The following is an 11,025-nucleotide window of genomic DNA, read 5'->3' as shown; positions in this document are numbered from 1 at the left end:
GGGATGGGGGTGGGAGCAAGTAGAGGGGTGGTCGGTGGGGGGTGGAGGTCAGTGCTGGGGGACACAAGGGGAAGGAGGAAGTATGGAGGTGGTGGCATGGGTGACAATGACGGCAGGAGCAGGCAGAAGGTGGTGTGGAGCAGGGAGCACTTCCAACTGGGGGGTGGAGGGAGGAGGGAGAGGCAGCACCTGGGGGAGGTCAGGGAGAGGGCTTGACTTGAACAGAAATTCCAAGGTGGGAGCTGTGACGGGCGGGGGGCGGGGCATCAGGGGCGGCCCATCCTGGGGCCTCCGACAACTCATCCACTTAGCTGACGTCCAGCCAGGCTCTGTGCCCAGTGCCAGCTCCACAGCGATGACAGATAGCAGAACTCAAACACCAGACTGGAGCTCTTAAGAGAACAAGACTGTATCTGCTGTTACAAGGACCAAGACATAGTCAGCACGTAAGCAAAGCATGTGAGGAGCACTTTACAGTTTATAAAGTGCCTTCTCGCGTACTGACGATGACAGAATCACATGGCAGAGGTGAAAAGCAGGGACAGTCACTGCAGAGAGCCCGAGGTAAGGTCTTGCATCCACCATTTGGTGGCTTTACAACCCTGAGCTCAGGACAACCAACTTGAGCTTCAATTTCCTCGTCTGTGGAATGCGACCAATGGCGAGTGTTTATCGAACACCTAATGTATGCCGGCTCCTGTTGTAAGTCCTTTTATACGTATCTGCTATCTGGATCATCAAAATGACCCTATAAAATAGGCACTCTCCTCACCTGTCTTGCAGGTGAGGACACCGAGACCCCAAGAGGCTAAGTAACTTGCCTGGGTCACACAACTGCTCAGCTGAGAAGAGGAGACCTGAACCCATGTATACTCCCAGAACCCATGTTCTCAGCTGCAGTGCTACACTGTAGAGAACACAGTCCTACCTCCAAGGCTGTGGAGGAATCAGTCAGATTAATACACACACAACCAGCTAGAGGCTAGAGGTAAATACTGGCCATGGTTCTCCTTCTGTCCCATCTGGTGGTGGCATCACACTCCTCGGGTGCTCCAGCAGAAACCGCTGATGGCATCACTGATGGCATCATTGATGGCCCAGCCCAGCGGTAACTCACAGCAGGGACAGTGCCGCTCTGTGGGGGGCGCTCTCTCTCTGAGGGGGATGCTGGACCAGCAGACAGGGCAGGGCCGGAAGTGCCGGGCTGCTCCCACGCCAGGAGTGCCCTTCAAGCGACAAGGCATGTGAGCTGGTGGGTAAACACCCCGGGACATCACTTCTCAAGTCAACGACTGGCTGGTGGTCCCTCTCTCAGGGTCTGTTTGGAAGCTAAGACAGGGAAGTGGATCAGTTTGGAAAGAGAGGAAAAGAAAAGGTAGTATGACCTGTTGAGGCTTGAGATTTTTCTGGATGCTGTCAGGGGAAGAGCTAGAGAGAAGAGAGGCACAGGGAAGCCCTCTGATGGAAGGGGAAACTCCCGGGAATGGGACACAGGCACCAGCTCTCCCGCACACGGATCCTTGAGCAGGTCAGCCCCTCAGCCCACATGTCATCTGACCCTTCAGAAAGACTGGCCATCAAGGGTTCTGGCAAGAGCCCCCGGGCCTCTGGAGTAGACTGCAGGGACATTCCTCGCAACTCTGGGACATGAGCATGGAATGGGCACAGCATGTGTACAAATAAATTCCCATTGTCGAAGTAAACTGAGGCCTGGTTTCAGAAGGCTGTTTTCTTTTCCTCCCACCCTCCCACACTCCTCTGCTCAAAGGCCACGCTTGTTTGCTTACTTTCTTAATCCCAAACCCTCTGCACCTTCAAAGGGCCCTTTTGTGTCCAGGATGAAGGGGAGCATTTCTGCCTTGTGGACACGGTTTTCCAAATGAGCTTCCAAATGCAGAAGGGCCCAGATTATTAACAATAAGATAGCACTGGGATTCAGGCTGGTGGATTAAAGGAACAGGAGGCAAGAAGAAAAACAAGAGACAGGACGCATTTTCATCAGGTTCTTCCAGACAAACAGTTTGCGGTTTCATTGGAAAGGATGCTCAGGAGGAAAGAGACCAAAGAACATGGTGGGGAAAAAAAGCAAATTCCTGGCTCAGCAGTGTGGCTTCTTCCCTTGACAAGATGGGCATGAGAGAACAGAGACAGGACATACTGAAAAGGGCTGAGAGCCGGCCAGCATGATGGGGAAGGGGACTCGGTCACCTTCCAGCGAGGCGGCTTGAGTCACAGCACCTGGGCTGGATCCAAAAGGTTCCTGGCCCATTTTATTCATCCCTGAAGCAACAGAAACATTAGGAACAGAGGGCATCTGGCTGGAACTTCCCAGCAAGGTCCACATGGGGAGAAGCTTTCAGAGAACACAGCTGGAGTGAAAAGTCAGCTCAAGAAATTTTTAAAAAGAAAAAAAAAAAAAAAAACCTGGCCGTGAAAGAATATATTATTCAGAACTGACCCAAGAAAACTCGGGGTGGGGGAGGTATTTGCACTGAGATGCACCCTGTTTCTCAGTGGTTCAGGTTTTTCTAATAAGAAGTAGGATGACCTAGTGAGAAAGGGCTTGCCCAAGGAGCCAAACCACCTGGGAAGGAATGCCCCAGCTATGCCACGGACGGGCTGGGTGATCTTGGATAAATGCTTGACCTTTCTGTGTCCTTTGGGTTCCCCATCTCCAAATCGGGGCTGATGCCAATAAATGTACTTACTTCAGAGAGTTAGTTGTCTGTGAGGATGAAATGAGTAAATATGTCCTAAGCATGTTGAGAAGGATCTGGCATATAATAAGTAACCAACACTTGTTAGCTGTAACGGCCACACAGTTTCAATAGACACTAGCTCCTTAGTACTACAATATTCTCACAGGTGCAACTGAATAAAAGTTAAAACATCAAAGCAGCATGAAAGCAAGTCAGACCCAAGAAGGATTCCCAGAAGCCAGGAGACCACTCTGGCGCCTGGAACAAAGCTGCAGATGGCCTTACCTGTGTGCAACTCCCAGGGAGCCCAGATGGCTGATCACTGTGCAGGCCACGGGTGCAGTGAGAGCTCTGAGGTCCCCCTGGCATTTCCAAGTTCACGGTGTGGCAGAAAGGCCCAGTTAGACCACAGATCAGAAGTGTGGCTGAGACTGGGGCTCTGTCCCCACAGAGGAAATGGCACAGCCCCTCCTCACACTGAGACACAGCTCTGCCATCTGGCTGTGCCTGTCGCTGCTGTGGTTAGTGACCAGGGTCTGGCCCTCCCCCCACCGGACAGTGGAGGGGCAAGGAACAGGCATGGTTCCCAACTGGAGGCCAGCAGCTCTGTGGTCCCTCTGTGCGGCAGGTGACAAGTCTCAGACCCTCCTGCCCTTGATAGCAGAACCCCATCTCCACCCTTTGCTCAAGACAAAGGTCCCAGGCTTTTCCCTGCAGAGGTATCATCAGGAATGACGAATGGCCATTTCAGACCGACCCATACACTCCAGCTAAATCCACAGTTCTGTGCAAACACTCCTCATGCACCCCCGGAACCCCAATTTTTTTCAGTTAGCCTGCTGCAGCTTGAGAATGAAGGTGGAATTAAAACAAAGACAAAGGGCCACTATCAGTAATTATTTCTGAAGTAACAAGCAACTAATTGGTACTTACTGTTATTAAAAACCTATACTGCAGGCAGTAATTAAACTGCAGCTAACGAGGGTTTCAGCACCAGGCTCTGTGGCCACCACTCCATTCCCCTCATTTCCGGGTGGAGGGGTCTGTTGTTAGAGGAAATGAATGGCCTCTTCATAGTCCTCCAAGAGATCTTAGTCATTTCAGAGATTTCTGCCGGGGAAGTCAGTATGGTCAGGCAGTGGGGCGAGACAAGGCACAAGTGTGAGAAGCCTAGGGGTGCATGGAAGTTTCTAGAAGGGCTGCCATTCCCTCTCAGGATGATGACATCATGCCTTTGGGAAATGGCTGCCGGGTACTGTCAAGTCAGTGGGAAAAGAGCTGAATTGGCTCTTGTATAAAAAGGTTTATTAAGCACCTCTAACCTATCAGGAGCTCCACATCATGTGTATATTGTATATACACATCAATTCATTTACTCCTTCTAATGGCCTTAGGAAGGAGGTGCCATCAGGAACTGCTTTATAGAGGAGTGCACTTGGCTCAGAGAGGTGATGTCATCTGTGGGAACTCACCTGGCCACTACACAGAGGGAAGCCAGGGTCAGAACCCAGAAGGAAGGGGAACATTCTTGCTAGCAACATGGTGACGTGAGCAGGTGTAGAATCAGGGGGGACAGCTGGGCGTGGCTACCTTCTAGCTGCCTGGTGGACTTGTCAAGTTACCCAAACATTCCATGCCTTACTTTCTGCATCTGCAAAGTGGGGATAATCATGTCTCTCTAGTGGGTTTGCAGTATAGACTACACAGCATGCTGCATAGAAGGCGTTCAGCAGTGTTTGGTGGGTGACGAGCATTCAGTGAATGCTAGCTGTTATTGTGGGTGCTGGTCTGATGCTATTAGAAGCGGCACGTTGTGTTGGCTTTTTACAATAGTGGAAGCCATGGAGATCGTCGTAGAGTGTCTGTCTGCCTCTGTCTCTTGGGAAGGGGGCAAACAAACCCAGAGGGCTGGCTCTGCTCTGAGGCCATTGGCCTGGCGTTCAGGGCAGTGGGAAGCTGGCCAAGCTCCCAGACAGCCTGTCTCGGGCCGAGAGCACAGAGCCGTTGCCTCACCAGCTTGTAATGAGCTGCGTCTCCATCCTGATTAGGGGAACAATCTTCACTCAGAAAGACTCAGGGGAAGGAAGTGACAGCGTCGTGGGGACAGGGCATAACCTTGCCTCCCAAGGAGGGGCTGGCTTCTGGGGAGCTGGTGACTTGAAGGTCACAGCCCAAGAGGGTACCCATCTCCAGGGAGGAGGCTGCACAGTCCCCACCGGGGCAAGTCTGGGTCAGAGGAGGAGACACAGTGGGGCCAGCCCAAGCCTCTGTCTGCAAGCCAGGAAGGCAGCTGCTTGCAGGCTCTGGTTTGCCAGGAAGGCAAGCAAGGAAATCAACATTCTCTGGGCACCTTCTGGGCACCAGGCCCTATGCCAGCCTTATGATATCACCACTGCCATCCACATCGTCCTATTAAATAGAATGTGAGGGCACCGTCTTTTCCAAAACTGTGGATTGCAGCCCATTACTAGGTTATAGAAACAGTTTAGTGGGTGACAAATAACATTTTAAAAATAACATGATTAAAAAAAAAAGGAAAAAGAAAAACCAGAAGGTTTCAGAGTGTATGGCACATGGTACGGATTAGTATTGTCTCATGGAAGCTGCATTTCTTTACTGGGAGTGTATTTGGGAACTGTGTTGTAAGGGGGATAGAAATCATGCCCATTTCATGGAATTGTGGTAGGGATGGAATGAGTTAATACTGTAAGCGGTTAGGGCAGTGGAACAGTGGCTGCCAGAACCACCCATGTGCCCTTGGAGATGGTCCAGTTTCCATGTGTGCCCCACAGTATCCTGAGTCTCTGTCTCGAGGGTGCTCTCTGGCTGTGGCGATACACTCAGCCCAAGCATGGGGCAGGTAAACTGTGGTTGAGTGACTAGCCCAGGAGCCAATCTCAGCCTCTAAAGACCCGGAGCTGGTGGATAAACACCTCCCCCTGTGCAATGATTCTGAGCATCCCCCTCCCCCAGTGGCCCACAGCAGCACTACCTTCCTCATCTCCCTCCTCCTCTCTCACTCTGCTTCTGGGGGTCCCCTCCCAAATCAACTTCCTACATCTATATCCTTGTCTGGTGCCTAATCTTATTGTGGATGAACCCAACTTAAGACAAGCAGATCTGGCACAAAGTAAGTCCTCAATAAATATTAGTTGGCATGAATCATATTCATCTTGATATAGGATCTGTGTCAATATTTGATATTCATCATTTTGTTTAATCTTCCCCCAAACCCTCTAAGGTAGGAACTGAGATTATCCCCATTTTCCAGATAAGGAAACCAAGGCTTAGAAAACTTAAGCTCCTCCATCAAGGTTACATAGAAATCTTATATAGAAACCCACAGAAAAGGGAGGGCTCCATTCTGAACTCGTGTGTGTTACCAAAACCCTTGTTCTCAACCTCAGCACTCTGCTTAATCTGCACAGCCACACTGCCCATGAATGCCTATTGCTTCTCCCATTTGAGAGATGTGCAGATGGAAAGTTCAGGGAAGTTAAGCACTCGGTTCCCACACTAGCCACTGCCAGGCTGGGACCAGTACCAGGCATTCTGACTCCTGGCTCTATGCTTCCCATGACAGCCGGCTGCCTCCCAGCATCCTGGAAAGGGCAAGCACGGGAGAAATCCCTTGCCTTATAAACAAGACCCCTAGGTGGAAACTGGCCAGCTGTCCATTAAACTTGCAGTACACGAGAGAGGTAGGATGCACATGAAGGAACAGTCTTAGCAGCTTTACCAGGACTTCCAGACAGAGCGAAGTCTGTGCTCATGGCCTGTACCTCAACTCTTCAGCCTGTTAAATGGAGCTGATGGCCAGGTACTAAGTGCCCTACAGATGGCTGGCTTCAGCTTCCATCTTTTCATTCCTCCAAATACTTCCTCCAAAGTACCAGGAGTTGCATGTGCCTTCAGTCTGAGCTCCATCTGCATACAGCTCCCTGCGATTATCCACTAAACACCTGTTGTGTGCTGGGCATCGTGCTAACCTCTTGCTTCCTCAACCGCCTCTTCCAATAAACCAAAAAAAAACTTAATATCTTCTTCATGGGAATGTTATGAGGATCACATGAGCAAATGGTACAAACCACGTATCTACCAAAGGACCCATACCTAGCATATATAAGGACTCCCAATACTCTGCATTAAAAAATGAAACAATTCAATTAGAAAGTGAACAAATGACACGAATAAGCCATTTTACCAAAGAGGATATATAGAAGGAAAACAAGCATGTGAAAAGGTATGCAGCATCACTAACTATTAGGGAAATGCAAAGTAAGGCCATGATGAGATGCCACCAGACACCTATTAGAACAGCTAAAAATTAAAAAAAAATAGTGATAACAAATGCTGGTGAAGATGTGAAGAAACTGAATCATTCCCACATTGCGGGTGGAAATGTAAAATGGCACAGGTGCTCTGGGAAACAGCTGACTCTTTCTCAAAAAACTAGCTGTACACTTGCCATATAACCCAAGAACTGTACTCCTGGGCATTTATCCCTGAGAAATGAAGACTTATGTTCAAATAACTCCTACATATGGATGTTTACAGCAGCTTTATTTGTAATAGTCCCAAAGGGAAACAACCCAGATGCTTTCAATGGTTAAACTATGGTACATCCATACTATGGCATATTACTCCATGACAACAAACAAACACACTATTGATACACACAATAACTTGGCTAGATTTTGCTGAGTGAAAAAAATCCTATCTTACAAGGTCACATACTGTGTCATTCCATTCAGATAACACTGTTGAAAAGAGAAAATTCTGCAGATGGAGAATCTACAATGGTTGCCAGGAGTTAAGGATGGTAGAAGGGAAAAGGCTGGTATGTCTATAAAGGGATAGCCTACAGGAGGTTTTTGCTGAGATAGTAAATCTGTGTCTTGTTTGTGGCAGTGGTGACACAAATCCACACGAGTGATGAAACCACATGTACCTACATATGCATCATCATAACAATGTCAATTTCCCAATTTTGGTACTGTGCTACAATTGTAAGATATAACCACCAGAGAAAACTAGGGGAAGGGTATGAGGGATGCCTCTATGTTTTTTTTTTAAGTTTTTATTTATTTATTTGAGAGAGAGAGTGAGAAAGAGAGCACAAGCAGGGGTAGGGGAGAGCGGCAGCGGTAGAAAGAGTCTCCCTGCTGAGCAAGGAGCCAGATGTGGGACTCTATCCTAGGACTCCAAGATCATGACCCGAGCTGAAGACAGATATCCAACTGACTGAGCCACCCAGGCACCCTACAATCTATGTTCTAAATGAATGTCTAAGTAAGTACCTAATCAATACTAGCTCTCATTATTATTATTATGTCATTTTCATTATTACTGTATACAAGGCACTTCATTTAATGCTCACAATAAATTTATGAGGAAGATTATTTTTACACCCATTTATTTTATTTTATTTTTTTTTTTAAAGAGTATATTTATTTATTTGACAGAGATCACAAGCAGGCAGAGAGGCAGGCAGAGAGAGGGGGAGGCAGGCTTCCTGCTGAGCAGAGAGCCCGACGCGGGGCTCGATCCCAGGACCCTGAGATCATGACGGGAGCCAAAGGCAGAGACTTAGCCCACTGAGCCACCCAGGCGCCCCTTTTACACCCATTTTATGGACCAGAATACTAAGACTTAAGCACATTAGATCATTTGCCTATGTTCACATACCCAAAAAGACCTAGAAATTGAAGCCAAAATCCATAGACCTCCCATATACATGTGGGTACAAATGCCAGTAAGATAAAAATCTCTGCTCTAGTCAAGCTTATAACACAGTGACTAAAGTAAGAGATGTAACTCAAACCCAAGCAGAATGTCATACATACCATGTAGGTTCTGTAGGAGTATAGGAGACGGAGGAGTAAAATAATTCCAACTGGAGAGATCTCGGAAGGCTGCCTGGAGGAGGTGGAATTTTGGGATTGTTTTGAAAAATGAGTAGGAGCTCAGTAGATGTGGAAGGAGTAGTGGTGCAGGAAAAGGCAAGTCAGGCAGAAAGAACCTGGTCATTGAAGGGGTGGAAGCACTTAGAGAAGTGCAACAAGCCCCAGGTAGCTAAAACAGCTGGCATGTGACCAGAAGCAGAGGCAGATTAATGTGAGCAGTCAAAGATGACTGGCTTGAAATGATAGGCTAGGGATTGGGCTTGTTCTCCCAGCTTTGGTTCCCTGTAACCTCCAAAGTCCTCTGTGGATGTTGAAAGAGCAATGTCTACAGTGCATGTACAATGAAACAATGTACACAACAAGGGGCCAGCTTTCTGCTTATGTTGAAATAGTCACACAGAGCTGCACAGGGGGTTCTGAGCTCCCAGGAAGTGAAGAGGTCCTTGAGGTCCCTTTTAAGACCTCCAGATAAAGTTTTCCAGGGTCCTTCCAAGGCCCAGCTCCAGCAGATCCTGAAGGTAACCTCTACCTCTCTGTGTCCTAGGACCCCACAATGGTTATCGTGGGCTTTGGAGTTTTATTTCCTAACAGTAGGTTAGGAACCTATCACACTTGTACCCCTTTATCTTCCTTCTCTGATAATAAATTCTGTGTTGCTCAGGATCCAAGACTCTCTAGGTCTTCATTGAACCCAGCTTGGAGCTGACCTCATAGAGGTGTCCAGTTTCAATCCCGTTCAGTAGATCCAGCGATGACTTATCAGGCACCTGCTAAGTGCAGACCCTGTGCTTGGGAACAAGACACAGTCCCTTAGTAGAGAAGAGACAACCATGGGGGTGTACAACACACCAGGCAGTGGCTGTGCCAATGGTCTAGAGGCAAAGGAATGGGAAACTACCCAGACTGTGACCGGTAGAGACAGTCACATGTGCATCACTTCTCTTTAAAAATGTGGAGGTGAAGCCTCATTCTCCATGAGAATGGGGACTGCTGCTTGTGGTGTCTAGAAATTCTTAATGCAGCTAAACTGAGACAGAGATCGTTCTTCTGTCTCAGTAAATGTATTGCAATGGTGACGTGATAAGACCTGTAATTTTTTTTGCTAAGGTCATGAGTGAAAATTGGAAGTAACATGACCTCCATATTAGAAATGTATTAAGGAATAATACATTTTAGATCATTAGCCAAAACGGCAATGTACATTCTGCAATCCGACTTCCAGAGCTCTAAGGTGAATCATTTGAAGAAACTAGAGTCCAAAGATCCTAGGTGGGAGATTGATGAAGTATGTCATCACTGTGTCCATATTCAAGTGAAGAGAAAAGTCTCTCAGTTAAGAGAACCGTGACAAGGCTAACTGACAGACAATGGGGGATGGAGAGGTAACATAAGATCTTTCAAAAAGGCCTATCTTGATGATAACTTGATTCAGACTTTGCAGGAACTAAGGTGACTTTGATGTGTAGTGGAATGAATCATAACATGTAAAATTACTTAAATAAAAATTTATTGGCTAAAAATTTTTTTATTGACTTAAAAAGTTGTGGGGCTGGTATCTGATTGTCTGTGGGTGTTTACAATTAGGATTGTTGCTCGAATGTCCACTTTGCTTTGCCTTTACTGGACTCTTCCTGGGGCCTGGCTCAGCTAATGCTTTGGGAAAATGATTTAGAGCTGTATAGAGAGCTTTTCCAGATGTACACTCAAGCTACCAAGGAAGAATTAGATAAAAAGGAGCAGCTGAGAGGAACCTCAAAGATCCCCTGGGACGACTGCTTTCAACCTTGATTTTCTGGAGCCTCAGGGTTCCAGGTGGGCAGGGAGACAGCTCTGGGGAAGGGGATGCTGAGGGCCTGGGCTCAGGGTCTCCTGCCTACACCAAAAGAACTCAATGGTGGCTTTCTTGCACATTGACGTTCCAAAGAGGTTGGAGGAAAGTTTCCATGGTTTAAAGGTTCAAAACCTGCTAAGCTAGTCCTACACAGCTATCATCAACATCATCACCATCATCATCACCATTAACACCAGCACCATCATCATCATCACCACCACGACCACTACCACCACCACCACCACCATCATCATCATCATCATCATCACCACCATCATCATCATCATCATCACCACCATCACCATTTCTCACAATATCTGATGTGGAGTATTTTACATGTGTCAGATGCTGTTAAAAGTTCTTTGTGTGTATTATCTCACAATCTCATAGCAACTCTACAAGGTAGGTACCATTATTATCCGTTTTAACATAGAAAAGACATTGACCCAAGGGTTATGTAATTTGGCTGAAGGACACAGATCCGGCTTTGAACCCATGTGACTAGATCCTGCATCCACATGGTTTTCCACTACTGGGTACTGAAGAAGGTGGGGCCGAGAGAGAGGCAGGGACTTGTCCTAAACCCCAC

At 47.6% G+C, this 11,025-nt stretch overlaps 1 non-coding gene across 1 annotated transcript; it reads left to right on the top strand.

Moving 5' to 3' along the window:
• The first annotated feature begins 9,566 nt into the window (after positions 1–9,566).
• On the top strand, positions 9,567–9,703 carry LOC116881467. The gene has a single exon (XR_004385418.1). It is a non-coding gene; the product is annotated as a small nucleolar RNA SNORA1 (small nucleolar RNA).
• Positions 9,704–11,025: the final 1,322 nt, after the last annotated feature.

This window comes from Lontra canadensis, unplaced genomic scaffold (assembly GCF_010015895.1).
Source record: "Lontra canadensis isolate GAN:19392208 unplaced genomic scaffold, GSC_riverotter_1.0 scaffold74, whole genome shotgun sequence".
Taxonomy (NCBI): domain Eukaryota; kingdom Metazoa; phylum Chordata; class Mammalia; order Carnivora; family Mustelidae; genus Lontra; species Lontra canadensis.
The sequence above is the reverse complement of the archived record's forward strand: the minus strand, read 5'-3'. Positions and strand labels throughout refer to the sequence as shown.